At 43.2% G+C, this 17,998-nt stretch overlaps 1 pseudogene; it reads right to left on the minus strand.

Annotated features, from left to right (window-relative positions):
- Positions 1 to 757: 757 nt before the first annotated feature.
- The window catches only part of LOC142599322 (integrin alpha-1-like), a 32,641-nt pseudogene continuing 15,400 nt past the window's right edge, over positions 758 to 17,998 (minus strand).

The following is a 17,998-nucleotide window of genomic DNA, read 5'->3' on the forward strand; positions in this document are numbered from 1 at the left end:
TGAAATTCCTGCTAAAAGTTATAAGTACCTACTTTAAGGATAATAAAATGTATATAAGTTAATTTTGAGGCAAATTAAAAATAACAAGATAAATTATTTCAAATACTAGAGGACTATGGAAAGTTAAGAAAATTGAAGATATAATTTCAATAGACATTACAAACAGTGGCTTAAGTTTCTCAAACCCAAGAGTATTCTGAATTCAAATGGGATTTACATTTATGATGGTAGGTTTCCATACTCTTAATGAAATATTCACTTGAGATATGTCAGATGGAACCAGGGCATACTTAATAGATGCAGAGCTCTGTGTGTCATAGTCCTGTTTAAAAATCACCAGCATGAGCTAATAGTAAGAGATTTTTTTTTTTCACATTACTCATTTAAATCATGTAAACTGGTATGTATACATATCATAGATTTGCTGTGACATCAAGACTAAATTGATATTTATTACTGGGACTTTTTACATAAAAATGACACTGCAGTATATAAAATGAGTTGAGATATTCATCCTGTGGTAGAATAATCCTGGTTTTTGCAGGCTCGCTTAGCCTTGAGGAAGCTCTGTCACTACAGGTACACAGCAAAAGGCATCATTAGAGCTCCTAAAGGAGGCACAGACTAAAACAGCAAGAAGTGTTTTTCTTCCAACACAGCTATCGCTTCTCTGTGGTGTTTCTTAACCATTTCAAATTGTTGGATACCTGAATCTTTCAAGCAGGGCAGGGTGTGTGTGTGAAAAATTTAGGTATCTTTACTTCCCAATATCATTTACTAGCTGGGAGGGCAGCAGAAGTATGTTCAACACTTTGGAAAAATTTGCTTAGCCTGGACCTTTATCCCGTCTGTGAAGGATATAAGATAAGCATGGCAAAATACTCCTCTCATGGCTTGGTTTCATTCACACCAGAAACTCAACTTGTACTTCTGTGTTGAGGAAGTAGTATGATGGGGTGGTTTTTTTTTGGTTTTTTTTCCTCCGCTGACATGCCAACATAACTATGTCAGCAAGATTAGACTTCGCAACTCTTCCATCTATATGTGAGAGGCTAATCATTTCAAAATGGGGTCATCAATTATATTTCTACCAATTGCATGGAAAAATCTGTGTGGTGGGTTGACCCTGGCTGGAGGCCAGGTGCTCACCAGAGTCGCTCTATCACTCCCCCTGCTTAACTAGAAAGGGGAGGAAAAAGCACAACAAAAAGCTTGTGGGTCAAGATAAGGACAGGGAGAGATCACTCACTATTTATCGTCATGAGCAAAACAGACTGAACTTAGAGAGAGAAAAATCCATCTAATTTATTAGTAGGCAAAACAGAGTAGAGGAATGAGAAATAAAACCAAATCTTAAAACATCTCCCCCCACCCCTCCCACCTTCCCGGGCTCAACTACACTCCCGGCTTCAACCTCCACCCCCCTCAGCGGCACAGGGGGACGGGGAATGGGGGTTACGGTCAGTTGATCACATGGTGTTTCTGCCGATCCTTCCTCCTCAGGGGGAGGACTCCTCAGACTTTTCCCCTGCTCCAGCATGGGGTCCCTCTCACAGGCAACAGTCCTCCACGAACTTCTCCAACGTGAGTCCTTCCCACGGGCTACAGTCCTTCACGAACTGCTCCAGCGTGGGTGTCTTCCATGGGGTGCAGACCTTCAGGAGCAAACTGCTCCAGCGTGGGTCCCCCATGGGGTCACAAGTCCTGCCAGCAAACCTGCTCTGGCGTGGGCTCCTCTCTCCATGGGTCCTGCCAGGAACTTGCTCCAGTGTGGGCTTCCCACGGGGCCACAGCCTCCTTCAGGTGCCTCCACCTGCTCCGGCGTGGGGTCCTCCACTGGCTGCAGGTGGAATCTCTACACCACCTCATCCTTCCTCCATGGGCTGCAGGGGGACAGCCTGCTTCACCATGGTCTTCACCACAGGCTGCAGGGGAAACTCTGCTCCGGCGCCTGGAGCACCTCCTCCCCCTCCTTCTGCACTGACCTTGGTGTCTGCAGAGTTTCTTACATCTTCTCACTCCTCTCTCTGGCTGCAAAAGCTCTCCCTAACTTGTTTATTTTCCTTCTTAAATATGTTATCACAGAGGTGCTGTGTTACTAAATTAAAAAAAATAACAAGTTCAGTTCCACGTACAGTTTTTGTGCTGGCTTCGGATGGGATAGAGTTAATTTTCTTCACAGCAGCTAGTATGGGGCTACGTTTTGGGTTTGTGTTGGAAACAATATTGATAACACAGGGATGTTTTCCTTATTCCTAAGCAGTTTCTTACCCTATAACGCAGAGTAACTTCATCCCAAATCTGCTCTATTGTGTTAATAGCAATAGGGATGGTATAATTTGCTGCAGTTATAACATGGTGCTCCTTGAAAACACTGCGGGTTAAAAAAAAACCAAAGAACAATAAGCACAAAAACTTCATAAAAACTGCAGCAGTTAATATGTCTTTTCATTATTTCATTAATCCTCCAGAACTAGTCTTACAACTAAGAGTGCACTGCTACTTGCACTAAAGTACAACTCATCCATTTTCTGAGTAGTGTTCTACTTTTTATTATGTACATTTCAAATGTTTTGTTCAGATAAGACTACTAAATGAGCAAATATTGTTCCCAAAAATAATATATCAATGCCTGATAACACTGTTCTTATTCTAGCTGTGTAGTTCCTTGTCCTAAGAGTATTGTCATGTAAAACAGGAAGTGTCCTATAAAAGAGAGAACAAAGTAAAAAGAGAATAAAACCACCATGTTCTACATTAAAATTTGTTCCCTGTGGGAACATGGCTGAATTTGAGCCATGAAATGCATCCAAAATGAATTTGACTTAATTATTTACATCTGCACACCATGCAATGTACTGATAATATTTATAATGGTTTTCAGGGATGGAATTTAACTGAATTCTAGCTATTTCTGAAAATAAAGTATACTACAAGACCTGTATTAAAGTTTATGTCTGAACTGATAAAAAAACCACCCTGAGAATCTAAAATTAAGGCTAAAGATTGAAGCTGGAAATCAAACTGTACACCATACAGTATTATAGTGATACAAATTCGTGGCCATCAGGAAGTGTTTGCCGCCTTATGTATCTGAAATGCCTTTAAATGAATAGAGCAAAATACAAGAATCAACAAAAGCTGTTGTATTTTCAAACTGCAGATCAAATATAAATAGATAAAAAGGAGCTACAGCAAGATAGGGACAGTGACTGCTCCATTTTTTCATATAACTGCTCTTTTCAATGCAGCATATGCTTCCTATTCATAAGACTAGAAGCTGTCATTTGTAGATGGAGCACAGCAAAACAACAAAACAATACTATATTCTCTTTGAACATCTGCTCTTTACTCTGCTAGCAAATAGAAGTACAGAGAAGCATCAATACCTTGCAAATATTAATCCTACTTCATGTTTTACTGGAATTGTAATGTGTCCTCTGTTAAGAGTCACTCAAGGTCTCAGGTGATTCTTCACTGTCACTAAAATAAAACAACATATGCCACTCACATCAGACTGTGATATTCATCTAAACATACAGCAGGACTTCTAGGTGGGAAAGGACCTGAAGAAACTGAAATACCTGCTCCTCTGGGTATGAAACACAGTACTCATTTCCAATTAATTACTATCTCCTAAAAATAAATCCAAAAGACTATTTCCAGTAACTAAAAAGGTAAGTCCTGTGCCAGTCACAGCTCAGAGATGCATCTTTATTAAAATTACAGACTGCAGTTGACTGAATGAAAATGGACCAAATAAGGGCCTCTACTCTCATACCATACCTGTATTATGCAGCAACAGCGAACAGTGAGTGCATTCCTTTTACCCATCCAGGTCTATCACAGAAAACTTCTGCAGTGCTCTCGCTCTTTGAGGGACAGATCTTTTTGTTTAACATAAACTGTGATTCATGCTAAAGTATGAGGCAAATTTGTAAAAGAATAAATCTATTTCTAAGGGCAAAACTACTGGGAATTATGACTCATTTATGATTCTCAGGTTCCAGAGACAAAGTCTATTTAGTCCACTCAGTCCACTGCTAGACTGAGTACATACAAAAAGCTGCCAGCTCTACAGATTGCTTAACCACTTCTGAATTTAGAAAAGTCATCCTTGTTTTACTATGAAACACAAAGCTGTAGAGCTTACTAAGAAAACCCCCCCCCAAGTAAAACAAACAATGATTGCAACTAACCTTGTTGCATATATATGAATAGTAGCATTTTCCAGGAGATATCATACATTGAACTGGAATGATATTTTGAAGGAAATCTGTTTGCAGAAATACAGTGCATATTTTAAAAGAAAAAAAAAGGAAATAAAAGCACACTAATAAGGCTTGACCTAATGAAAAATGAGCAAAATTTTGTTGCTTTTGTCTATGGATTCCTTAGTCATATTTTAACCCTTTTCTGTGGTGGAATCCACTACTTTTTGAATTTGCACCAACCAAGAAGGAAATCTAAAGTTATCACGTCTTAAACAGGAGCCTCCAATTTTCAGACCTGAGGAGCCTCAGTAAAACTTATTATATAGTATATCAGCAATACATAGCTAAATAATTCTTAATACGATCCAACTGCTCTTGCAAGCAAGTTATCAAAACCATTTTTTTCTCCAATGAGAACCATCAAAGCCAAGAAATTGCAGTGGAGATGAGCTGCCTAGATAAGACTGCTGGAATCCAGTTGTGGGCAGAGACATTGGAGAGAACAGATGGACCCAGTCTATTAATACGTGGCTCCATGGCTGGTATCATCACCACAATTTTGGATTTTTCAACAATGGGATGGCTTACACAGCACCAGGCTTTCTGGTGTCTGATGGGATTCCCCTTTTTCAAAGGGGAAAAAAGGGTCTTTGCCCAGGAGCTAGTGGGGCTCATCAATAGAGCTTTAAATTAGGCTCGAAGGAGGAGGGGGATAATATCAGGCTTGCCTGCAACAAGCTGTTGGATGACATGCCAAGGTTGGAGGGATGGGGTGCCAGCGAGGGCCCTCAGCCTTTTCCTCAGAGACATGCTGGGCACGCTTGAAGTCTAGAGATGAGGTGGGGCTCCTGAGGTAATGGGAACCAACAGGGAAACACTGGGAAAAATACATCAAAGGAATTTCAGCCAGTAATTCAGCCTCATTGGGGGCAAAACTGAAATGCCTCTACATGAATGCGTGGAGCATGCGGACAAAACAAGAGGCGTTGGAGACATGCGCACACCTGCAGGGCTATGATCTCACTGGCGTTATGGAGACGTGGTGGGATAGCTCCTATGACTGAAGCGTTGGGATGGAAGGGTACAGGCTCTTTAAGAAGGACAGGCAGGGGAGACAAGGAGGGGGTGTCACCCTCTATGTCAATGACCAGCTGGAGTGCATGGAGCTCCACCTGGGGATGGAGGAGGAGCCAACTGAGAGCCTATGGGTCAGGATTAAAGGGAGGGCTGGGAGAGGGGACATCATAGTGGGGGTGGTCTGCTAGAGGGCACCTGACCAGGGAGACTGAGCGGATGAGGCCTTCTATAGGTAGATAGGAGCAGCCTCACACTCACAAGCCCTGGTCCTCAAGGGGGACTTCATTCATCCCAATATCTTTTGGAGGGACAACACAGCAGGGCACAAGCAATCCAGGAAGTTCCTGGAATGCATTGATGATAACTTTCTCCTCCATGTGATAGAGGAGCCCACAAGGAGAGGTGCCATGCTGGACCTTATTCTCACCAATAAGGAGGGGCTGGTAGGGGATGTGAAGCTCATGGGCAGCCTTGGCTGCAGTAACCATGAAATGGTGGAATTCAAGATTCTCAGGGCAGCAAGGAGGGCATGCAGCAAGCTGACTACCCTGGACTTCAGGAGAGCAGACTTTGGCCTTTTCAGGGACCTGCTTGGTAGAATACCATGGGACAAAGGCCTGGAGGGAAGAGGGACCCAAGACAGCTGGCTAATATTCAAGTGTCACCTCCTCCAAGCTCAGGAACGATGCATCCCAACAAAGAGGAAGTCAGGCAAAAAATGCCTGGAGGCCCCCGTGGATGAACAAGGAGCTCCTGGGCAAAGTCAAACAAAACTAGGAAGCCTACAGAGGGTGGAAACAAGGGCAGGTAGCCTGGGAGGAATACAGAGAAACTGTCCGAGCAGCCAGGGAGCAGGTTAGGAAAGCCAAAGCCCTGAGAGAATTAAATCTGGCCAGGGATGTCAAGGACAACAAGAAAACCTTCTATAGATATGTTAGTGAGAAAAGGAGGATGAGGGGAAAAAAAAAAGGCCTCGTCTGGAATGAAACGGGTGACCTGGTTACCCAGGATATGGAGAAGGCTGAGGTACTCAATGACTTTTTTCCCCTCAGTCTTCACCTGCCAGTGCTCTACCCACACTGCCAAGGAGAATGAAGAACCGCCCACTGTAGGAGAAGATCAGGTTCGAGAATATCTAAGGAACCTGAAGGTGCACAAGTCCATGGGACCTGATGAGATGCCTCTGCAAGTCCTGAGGGAACTGGCAGATGAAGTGGCCAAGCCACTCTCCATCATATTTGAGAAGTCCTGGCAGTCCGGTGAAGTTCCCACTGACTGGAAAAGGGGAAACATAACCCCCATTTTTAAGAAGAGAAAAAAGGAAGACCCAGGGAACTACAGGCCTGTCAGTCTCACCTCCATGCCTGGCAAGATTATGGAGCAGACCCTCCTGGAATCTATGCTCAGGCACATGGAAAATAAGGAGGTGATTGGTGACAGCCATCATGGCTTCACTAGGGGCAAATCGTGCCTGACAAACTTGGTGACCTTCTATGATGGGGTTACAGCGTCCGTGGACAAGGGAAGGGCAACTGACCATCTACCTGGACTTGTGCAAGGCATTTGACGCTGTCCTGCATGACATCCTTGTCTCTGAATTGGAGAGACATGGATCCGATGGATGGACCACTCGGTGGATAGGGAATTGGCTGGATGGTCGCACTCAAAGAGTTGTGGTCAACGGCTCAATGTCCAAGTGGAGAATGGTGACGAGTGGTGTTCCTCAGGGGTCAGTACTGGGACCGGCACTGTTCAACATCTCTGTCAGCGACACGGACAGCTGGATCGAGTGCACCCTCAGCAAGTTTGCCGACAATGCAAAGCTGTGTGGTGTGGTCGACACGCTGGAGGGAAGGGATGCCATCCAGAGGGACCTTGACAGGCTGGAGAGGTGGGCCCGTGCGAACCGCATGAAGTTCGACAAGGCCGAGTGCAAGGTCCTGCACGTGGGTCAGGAGAATCCCAACACATCTAAGGGCTGGGCAGAGAATGGATTGAAAGCAGCCCCGAGGAGAAGGACTTGGGGGTATTGCTTGATGAAAAGCTCAACATGAGCCGGCAGTGTGCACTTGCAGCCCAGAAAGCCAACCGTGTCCTGGGCTGCATCAAAAGAGGTGTGACCAGCAGGTCGAGGGAGGTGATCCTGCCCCTCTACTCCGCTGTTGTGAGACCCCACCTGGAGTACTGCATCCAGCGCTGGGTCCCCCAACATAAGAAAGACATGAAGCTGTTGGAGCGAGTCCAGAGGAGGGCCACGAAGCTGATCAGAGGGCTGGAGCACCTCTCCTATGAGGACAGGCTGAGAGAGTTGGGATTGTTCAGCCTGGAGAAGAGAAGGCTCCAGGGAGATCTAATTGGGGCCTTCCAGTATCTGAAGGGGGCCTCCAGGAAAGCTGGAGAGGGACTGTTTATGAGGGAGTGTAGTGACAGGACAAGGGGTAATGGGTTTAAGCTGAAGGAGGGTCCATTTAGATTCGATGTTAGAAAGAAATTCTTTACTGTGAGAGTGGTGAGGCACTGGAAGAGGTTGCCCAGAGAGGTTGTGGATTCCCCCTCCCTGGAAGTGTTTAAGGCCAGGTTGGATGAGGCTTTGGGGCAACGTGGTCTAGTGGAGGGTGTCCCTGCCTGCAGCAGGGGGGTTGGAACTAGATGATCTTTGAGGTCCCTTCCAACCCAAACCATTCTATGATTCTGTGAATCTCAATTAACATATACTAAAACACCTAGAATGCTTAACAGAAATGTTTACAATGTAAATAAATGATTACTATGTCTCACAGAAATTCCCTACTCATTAGAAATATGGCAAATCTGTCACAATTTTGCACTACACAAAATTTGGGAACACTGTCCCAAACATGTGCCTGTTCATATACTGACACTTAAGGGTAATTTTATATCATAGAATGATATAAAACATTTTACTCTTTGTTACTTTACATGATTTTTGATCTTAGATTTTTATTTTTTCTTTAATGCGTACAAATCTTCCTTACTAAGTGACACAGAGAAGATTATCTTAGATATTTCTTCATATTAAAAGAAATTTACACAGATTCACAAATCAGTAGGGGTTGGAAGGGACATCTAGAGATCATCTAATCCAGCCTCCCTGCTAGAGCAGGATCACCTAGAACATGTTGCACAGGACTGCATCCAGATGGGTTTTGAATATCTCCAGAGAAGGAAACTCCACAACCTCTCTGGGCAACCTGTTCCACTTCTCGGTCACCCTCAGAGTGAAGAGGCTTTTTCCTCATATTCAGATGGAACTTTCTGTGGTCCAGTTTGTGCCCCTTGCCCTGTCACTGAGCACCATAGAGAAGAGTCTGGCCCCTTCCTCTGGACACCTGCCCTTTAGATATTTATAAGCATTGAGAAGATCCCCTCTCAGTCTTCTCTTTTCCAGGCTAAACAGACCCAGTTCTCTCAGCCTTTCCTCATAAGAGAGATGCTCCAGTCCCCTAATCATCTTTATAGCCCTCTGCTGGACTCTCTCCAGTAGTTCCCTGTCTGTCTTGAACTGCGGAGCCCAGAACTGGACACAATAGTCCAGATGTGGCCTCACCAGGGCAGAGCAGAGGGGGAGGATAACCTCCCTCGACCTGCTGGCCACACTCTTCTGAATGCACCCCAGGATACCATTGGCCTTCTTGGCCACAAGGGCACACTGCTGGCTCATGGAGAGCTTGTTGTCCACCAGGACTCCCAGGTCCTTCTCTGCAGAGCTGCTTCCCAGCAGGTCAACTCCTAACCTGTACTGGTGCCTGGGGTTGTTCTTCCCTAGGTGCAGGACCCTACACTTGCCCTTGTTGGATTTCATATGGTTCCTGTTTACCCAGTTCTCTAGTCTGCCAAGATCTTGCTGAATGGCAGCGCAGCCTTCCAGTGTGTCAGCCACTCCTCCCAGTTTAGTATCATTAGCAAATTTGCTGAGGGTACACTCTGTCCCCTAGACCAGGTCATTGATGAATATGTTGAATGAGACCGGACCAAGCACTGACGCTTGGGGCATACCACTAGATACAGGCCTCCAACTAGACTCTGCGCTGCTTATCACAACCCTCTGGGCTCTGGCATTCAGCCAGTTCTCAATCCACCTCACTGTCCACTCATCCAGCCCACACTTTCTAAGCTTGCTAAGGAGTATGTTATGGGAGACAGTGTCAAAAGCCTTGCTGAAGTCAAGGTAGGCAACATCCACTGCTTTCCCTTCATCCACACAGCTGGTCCTGCAATCATAGAAGGCTATCAGATTGGTCAGGCATGATTTCCCCTTGGTGAATCCGTGTTGACCACTCCTGATAACCTTCTTTTCCTCCACATGCTTGTAGATGACCCCCAGAATGAGCTGTTCCATCACTTTTCCAGGGATGGAGGTGAGGCTGACTGGCCTGTAGTTTCCTGGGTCCTCATTCTTGCTCTTTTTGAAGACTGGAGTGACATTGGCTTTCCTCCAGTCCTCAGGCACCTCTCCTGTTCTCCATGACCTTTCAGAGATGATTGAGAGCAGCTTAGCAATAACATCTGCCAGCTCCCTGAGCACTTTTGGATGCATCCCATCAATTTGTTGATGTCGAGATTGCCTAAATGTTCTCTAACACAATTCTCCTTGACGGCCCAGGTACTGAACACCTGATGTTTTCCTATTTGGCTCTGTGCAGTTCATATCAAGGATAGCTTGGGAAACATAAATGGACAGGTTTTGGGGCAAATACTAGACAAAATAATTTCAGAGGCTACAGGGACTGCCCTGGCCTTAGAATGACATAGAGCAAGAAGTTGTATGCAGGGGAACTTTTTACCTCTTCTGCAGTTTTAGAAATGATATCTTATTTACAGGTGATGTGATTAGATTCACAACTATCTTTCTGTATATCCTAAAGGAAAAAAAGTGAAGTCATGACCCTGTGCAAACTCTTTTTGAATCTTGACTAAACATGAAGGGCTTATCAAACATATATACCATTATCACTTTTGTGTTGGGTTTGTGCAGCAAGGTTTTGGTAGCAGGTGGGGACATGGGCTACAGGGGTGGCTCCCGTGAGGAGCTTCTAGAAGCTTCCACAGTGTCTGATAGAGCCAATGCCAGCCAGCTCCAAGATGGGCCCGCCCCTGGCCAAGGCCAAGCCAATCAGCGCCTCTGTGATAACGTATTTAAGAAGGGGGAAGTGTGAAGATGTAACACTAAGGTCAGTGCGGGGGGGGGGCGGGGGGAGGAGGTGCTCCAGACACCGGAGCAGAGATCCCCCTGCAGCCTGTGGTGAAGACCATGGTGAAGCAGGCTGTTCCCCTGCAGCCTGTGGAGGGCCCCACGCTGGAGCAGGTGGAGGCACCTGAGGGAGGCTATGGCCCGTGGGAAGCCCTGGCCAGACCGGTAGAGCCGTGGAGAGGGGAGCCCACGCCAGGGCAGGTTTTGCTGGCAGGACTTGTGACCCCGTGGGAGACCCATGCTGGAACAGTTTTCTCCTGAAGGTCTGCACCCCATGGAAGAGACCATGCTGGAGCAGTTCGGGAAGGACTGTAGCGCGTGGGACAGACTCCATTTTGGAGCAGGGGAACGATGAGAGGAGTCCTCCCCCCGAGGACAAAGAAGCAGCAGAAACAACGTGCGCTGCACTGACCGCAGCCCCCATTCCCCCCCCCCCCGTGCCACTGAGAGGGGAGGAGGTTGAGCCCGGAAAGGTGGGAGGGGTGGGGGGAGGTGTTTTAAGGCTTGATGTTATTTTTTCTTTTCATTGCTCTATTCTGTTTAGTAATAAATTAGATGAATCCCTTTTTCTAAGTTCAGTTTGTTTTGCTCATGATGATAATTAGTGATCTCTCCCTGTCCTTATCTTGACCCAAGCCTTTTGTTACATTTCTCCTCCCCATCATGCTGGGGAAGGAGTGAGCAGCTGCGTGGCACTCAGCTTCCGGCTGGGCCTAAACCATGTCAACTTTTCATCATCGAAACATCGCAAGAGTCAAAGCCTTTATTTAACTGGAACAAAAATAGGAAGCCACAACTTCTGCAAAGCAATATCCACCTATAGACATCTCCATCAGTTAGTTCCCATGATTCTGTCACCGAAATTCGGGAATGAAAGAAAACACCTTAACACCAATTTAGCATTAAGAAGCAGACATTTCCTTTATTGCAGTGCTGGGTGTCAGGAGGATAGTTCCTCTAATCAGGCACACCTAAGGCTGGTTCTCTTGTCATATTTATACACAAATGTTACAAAGATTACAAAGTGGTACACTCCCCATTACAATAATTGGTTCATATTTCTTCGCCTAGTATGCAAACTAGAACGCATGCTCAGTTCCTTTCTCCGCCTCTATCTTTTGAGTAGGTGGTATAATTTGGGTAGGGGGCTTATGGGTCGGTGGTCATGGGGACCCTGGCCCAAATTACCTTTCCCCTAGTTTCTCAGTATTTCAGTGTTGGTAATTGTTTGCTATATGCCTCAGAAAGATAAGGATGTTGCTGGAGGCAATTAATGTCCTCCCTTTCTGCAAAGTATGTACATAAGGGCCTTGAAGTGTCTTGTAGCTCCTCCTTTTTCTCATGATGTGTAGCAGGTGCTCATTCTAAGAATCATTAGCCTTCTACCTAAAGTAATAATGAATAGTTTCTTATCACATATAATACAAGTAGGCCTTCATTACAGGCCTTTCTTCTTGGCTACATTTTCTTATTATGTATAATACAAGCAGGCCTTTGTTACAGGCCTATCTTTTTGGCTACAATTCCTTTCCAGTAGAAGTGGAATTATATACAAAGTGCACATCATGCAAATTAGCCACGAGGTCTAGCAGATCAACATATGTATAAGTACACAGTTTTTACATGTAATTTTGTTAATGTGTTTCTAACTTAGCAACAAAAGTGACATTCATACTCCATACATTATGGCCACAGGGTCAGCAACAGTGCTATGTCTCCCTGACTTCTCCTAATGTACAACATCAGGACTTTTGACTCAAAACAAATGTCTAAAATGTTTCCCACCTGAACAGAGGTGAATTCATAGCATATCTACTGAGGCAGGCAGAAGAACAGCTGTTTTGGAAATGCTATGTGAGTCAGGGATGAGGCAGGCACTGATCTATGCTGCCCTACGATGACAGTGCTTTTTCTATACACATGCAAAAGGAGAATTTTAGAGGCTCAGGAGCCATACTCATGAATAATGAGACATTTCTGGCTCTACAGCTGTACAGATGATTGATGATGCTGACATTCATCTGAGATGCAGGCACTTACTGTAAAACTTGCATCTGTCATTAATGGAGGCTGCACCATAGTCCACTCAAGTAAAAATAAATATAGTCTTTTAGAGAAATAAGCAAGGACAGCACTCCCACAGAATCGCTTGCAAATCAACTGAAATTATGCCAGAGTAGTGAAATTCAGGCTTAATAGAAAGGCTTCCTCTGATCTCCCCAGGAATATACGTTATGATAAATGTGATAATGTGAAAAATTCCTACCTCAATGCCAGCAAAAATAATATTTGGAGAATACTGAATCAAAACTCTGGTATTATAGGCACTGTCTTTTTTGTTCTTGACAGAAAACTGGATGGTGAACTTATTGCACAACTTTACAATGAATGGAGAAGAGCTGTAAAATAAAGAATGTAGGTCATCTTAAATTTGAATCTGTTCTGAAAATAAAGACAAACTTCTTTCACTGTCCAGACTATAGTGTTTCTGATTTGGAAATTATGCCAAAGCATTTTCTTATTAGACTATATTTTATATTTATAATTTACATAGAAGTTTTGTACAGATGTCCAGTGATAGATTAAACGCCAGTGTAGTTACCTGTCTCCAGCTATGCTTGCTTTTACATTCAAAACAATATCTGAAATGCATTTATTTTTGGCTCCACAATCTTTTGTCAAAGGAATCTGCAACAATAGTATTTTTATTCTCAGTTTTATTACTTTATTAAAATTAAATACTTGCATTTTAATTCATTAGCTAATTTTATATAAGGTATTCCATCTGAAAATCAAAGAAATCTTCCCTAATATTAATCAGTTAAAAATGCCATTATCCTGTAAAATGCACGGGTGAAACATAACCTTCCTACTCATTGCCTTATCAGTGATCTAGGTTAGCAAAAGAGGCAATAGTAAAAGTATGAATGATGCCAAGCACCAAAGCGTATGACTAACATTCCCCTGCTTTAGCTATGTAAAAAATGACAATAAAATTTTTTGTACACTGGACAGCTTTAAAACCCCAGGCTAGTTCCCAAGCACTTTGAATTGAGCTCTTCACTCCTGAAGACTCATTTACAGGAAACATCTTCTGGACAGGCTCAACAACCCTCCCTCTTTAGCTAAATTGTGCACAATACTTTGAGCTCTTGTGTAGGCTATGAATTTTACCTTAAATACTTTGGCTATTATACAGAATCTTGCTGACTTACATTTTCAGATACTGAACTTGGCAGCTTGCTATTAAGAACAGATCCACTCTCTGGAAAAATTGAACTCCATCAAAACTTTTTACAGACTCCAGAAAGTCAGGGTTATCCTAGAAAATAAAGAAAACAAAATTGCTGTTATAGGCATTCACTTTAATATCTGAAGAGGTTAAAAAAAATCCCAAACAATGCTGAGGTAAAATATTTTTCAGTCACACTGTCACCGTCCTTGCTTCAAGAAGCATTTGAATGCTTGCAATAGATTAAAAAGCATTTAATGCACAAGCCAACTCTTACAAATACCTACTAATTTTTTTTGTGCATGTCTTGTCTCATCATAAAAAGGTCACATAGCCAGAGCTTTTCCAACACAGTTTCATTTAAGTATGTCTCCGAACTGTCAACTCATAGCCTTTCCTCTTTTAGTTGTCCTTAAGCGATCAGTGAAAGGAACTGCAGTGGTATCACCTTGCGTGAAGACAAATTGAGACCTGCTGATAGTAGATGCATTGCATATTCATGCAAATACTGGGCATGATTTATCATTAATTTCGAACTATGATAAAACTGTGAATTTGCTAAATCTCTTAAATGTGGGTAGGTTATAATATACTCCTCCATTCACTCTGCACATTAGTTACAATCTGGGCAATTTCATATTTACAGTTGTTAATTACCTTTCTGTTTCACAGTGAATGAGTATTCTCTATCCTAAACATAATAAAATATTTGCACCAACATGCAAACTAGACTTCCAGCGCACATTCTCCTGCTGAGTTTTGAATGCACCTAAACTATTAACCACATCAGCTGCTTAGTTCCACTAAGTGTTATTCTCTTTCTTAAGAAAGAGATGAAGGTAAGTAGACTGTACATATAAGTAAATAGTTTATATCTATATACATATAAAAATATATAAAACTTAAGTAGTAAACAAATTTTATGTACACTTAAGATTAATTGTGGGTGCAGATTTTTTTTTTGTCCAAGTTACAATTAATGCAATACATTTGGCTTATTATAATTTCAAAATGAGAAAACCACTTTAAATGATTTACTTGCCAACATGTAGAAGTTGTGTAATACAGTCTGACCCTTTGACAGATGTATATTTTTGCATTTTCCTCTCATGGCTTTCTGTGAACAAAATTCAAGATATTTGTCTTTGTGAGACAAGAGTAATCCAATACTACAGACCTGCAAAGGAAGTAGACGTCAACATTTTGAACCGATTTGCCTCTACACATTCTTATTTTTCCCAGTATCTTAAATATATTTTGAGTTACATTCCATTTTTGGACAAATAAATGAATGTGAGCATAGCAGTTTTATAATGTAGAGATTCCATAGCTTAGAGCTTATCTACTTACTGGATTCAAATGTGTCTTTCCTTTGATTTTAGTCTGGTCTTAAATTGTGGCATTTATGCATATTTTTTCTTTTATTTATCTGACAATGTTGTTGTTGGATACTGATGCTTGTGGGTGTAAATTGCATGGAAACATTTACTTCAGCCACATCACAAGACCTTAACAAAAACACAAAGAGAGAAAGTACCTTGAAAATAATAGCAGCAGCTTTTTCTAACTTCTTAATACTGAACTTATAAATAAATACACATATATGATGGTCTAGACAACAATTAACTGTAGACTCTATACATAGTACCAGTAAACAACAAATAAAAGAGAAATTGGTCACAGGGTTTCTCCATAGCACTGTACTTGCTTCACAAGAGATACCACATGAAAGGAAATATTTTCAAAACCATTTAAGCAATTGTATAGAAGCAGTCCCATTTTAAAAAAGACTAAAGATCCAGGCCCATCCTCAAGGGTGTGCACAGGTGAACATGTTATACACAAACTGGAGGATAGTGTGTCATCTCTTAGGCTGTGGTTAGATAAACCGGATGAGATGTACTACCAATTTGCCTATAATGCATTAAGTTTTATACTACTTCCTCCAGAGAGATATGATAATACAAAGATTCACAGCCAGTGTAAAAGTGTGAGATAAAAGCAGTGCTTACCCAGTATTCTCACAACAGTCCAAACTGTAGTGCGTGCAAGTGTGTTGGTTTTGCGTGGCAAGGTTTTGGTAGCGGGGGGGCTACAGGGGTGGCTTCTGTGAGAAGCTGCTAGAAGCTTCCCCTGTGTCTGATAGAGCCAATGCCAGCCGGCTCCTAGACGGACCCGCCGCTGGCCAAGGCCAAGCCAATCAGCGCCTCTGTGATAACATATTTAAGAAAGAGAAAAAACAGTTAGAGAGGGCTTTTGCAGCCAGAGAGAGGAGTGAGAAGATGTAAGAACATCTGCAGACACCAAGGTCAGTGAAGAAGGAGGGGGAGGAGGTGCTCCAGGCGCCGGAGCAGAGACCCCCCCTCTGCAGCCCGTGGTGAAGACCATGGTGAAGCAGGCTGTCCCCCTGCAGCCCATGGAGGGAGGATGAGGGGGTGTAGCGATTCCACCTGCAGCCCGTGGAGGACCCCACGCCGGAGCAGGTGGAGACACCTGAAGGAGGCTGTGGCCCCGTGGGAAGCCCACGCTGGAGCAAGCTCCTGGCAGGACCTGTGGATCCATGGAGAGAGGAGCCCACGCCAGAGCAGGTTTGCTGGCAGGACTTGTGACCCCGTGGGGGGACCCACGCTGGAGCAGTTTGCTCCCGAAGGTCTGCACCCTGTGGAGGAGACTCACGTTGGAGAAGGTTGTGAAGGACTGTCTCCTGTGAGAGGGACCCCACGCTGGAGCGGGGGAACAATGAGTCCTCCCCCTGAGGATGAAGAAGCGGCAGAAAAACCGCGTGAGGAACTGACCGTAACCCCCACTCCCCGTCCCCCTGTGCCGCTGAGGGGGGGCGGAGGTTGAAGCCGGGAGTGAAGTTAAGCCTGGGAAGATGGGAGGGGTGGGGGGAGGTGTTTTTAAGATTTGGTTTTATTTCTCATTCCTCTACTCTGTTTTGCTTAGTAATAAATAAGATGAATTCCCTCTCTAAGTTCGGTTTGTTTTGCTCGTGATGATAATTAGAGAATGATCTCTCCCTGTCCTTATCTCGACCCATAAGGTTTTTTTTCTTCATTGTACCTTTTCTCCCCTGTCTAATGAAAGAGGGGAGTGATAGAGCGGCTCTGGTGGGCACCTGGCCCTCAGCCAGGGTCAACCCACCACAGCAAGTTACATAGCTATCATAAGCAAATGGTTCTTTTCTAGCCTAACAGGTGCTGTGAGTATCTGTACAAGAAGAGGGCAGCCCCACCAAGGCCTCCAATGGTAACATCAGTCAGCCCGCCATCTTTTAAATCCATTTCTCCATGCACAGACTGGCCAAAAAAATTTCATTTTTTTTCCCCATCTCCACTTGATGCAATATGCTTTGGAAAGCATTAAGAGATTTATGTAGTGCATATTGAAGGATTTTATAAGAGAATTCAAGATGCATTTTTTGGCACTTAGATGGCTTAAACTCTTTAAATATATTAAATTTTCATTACAATAGTTCTAAATGGTTTACCATGGTGATGAACACACTATAAATATTCAGAATTACAAAATATCTACTTTTCTGTCTATACAGAACATTTCAGAAGATTTCTAATAAAAACATGCAACTTTCTTTTCTAACAATATTAGAGTCTAATTTAGTTAAATCAGACTGAGTTTAAAAGTACAAAGCATTTTAAAAAAGAAGCTGTCATGACAGGTGAATTCACAGTTTGATGCTACATTGGAAAGAGATGGGAAAAACAAGATTTGTGCTACATACACTTACAGCAACTCCCAACCTGTAAACTTTTACTTCATGCCCGCATGTATTTTTTACTAATTGTGTTGCCATAGCCATTATAAATATAAATAGCTCCCCGATGATCATCCTCTAAGGGAGATCCTATTACAATGTCATTATATCCATCAAGATTGAGATCCTTCACTGCAGCAATTGAAGTCCCAAATCGTGCACCACAAGGCTCATTCTTAAAAACTTTGCAAGTGTCATGTTTTCACAGTGAACAGCATGTTTGCTTTATAGGTTCAAGACTCATCTGATATTCAAAATTTTTCTATGAAAGAACAGATTTAGATTTTGTGTATTGCCATTAACGTTTTAGCAATACAGGTTTTTAAGAACTCCTGTACAGAAGACAACCTGATGAATTAAATGAAACAATTACATCCTATTTATAATCATTTAGTATACTGTAGAAACCGTGGTTCTGTAACTATAATTCAAGTATTGTTTTTGAGCAGTGGGTGGGAAAAGACATTTTTCGCTACCTCTCTGCATCT

This window comes from Balearica regulorum, chromosome W (assembly GCF_011004875.1).
Source record: "Balearica regulorum gibbericeps isolate bBalReg1 chromosome W, bBalReg1.pri, whole genome shotgun sequence".
Taxonomy (NCBI): domain Eukaryota; kingdom Metazoa; phylum Chordata; class Aves; order Gruiformes; family Gruidae; genus Balearica; species Balearica regulorum.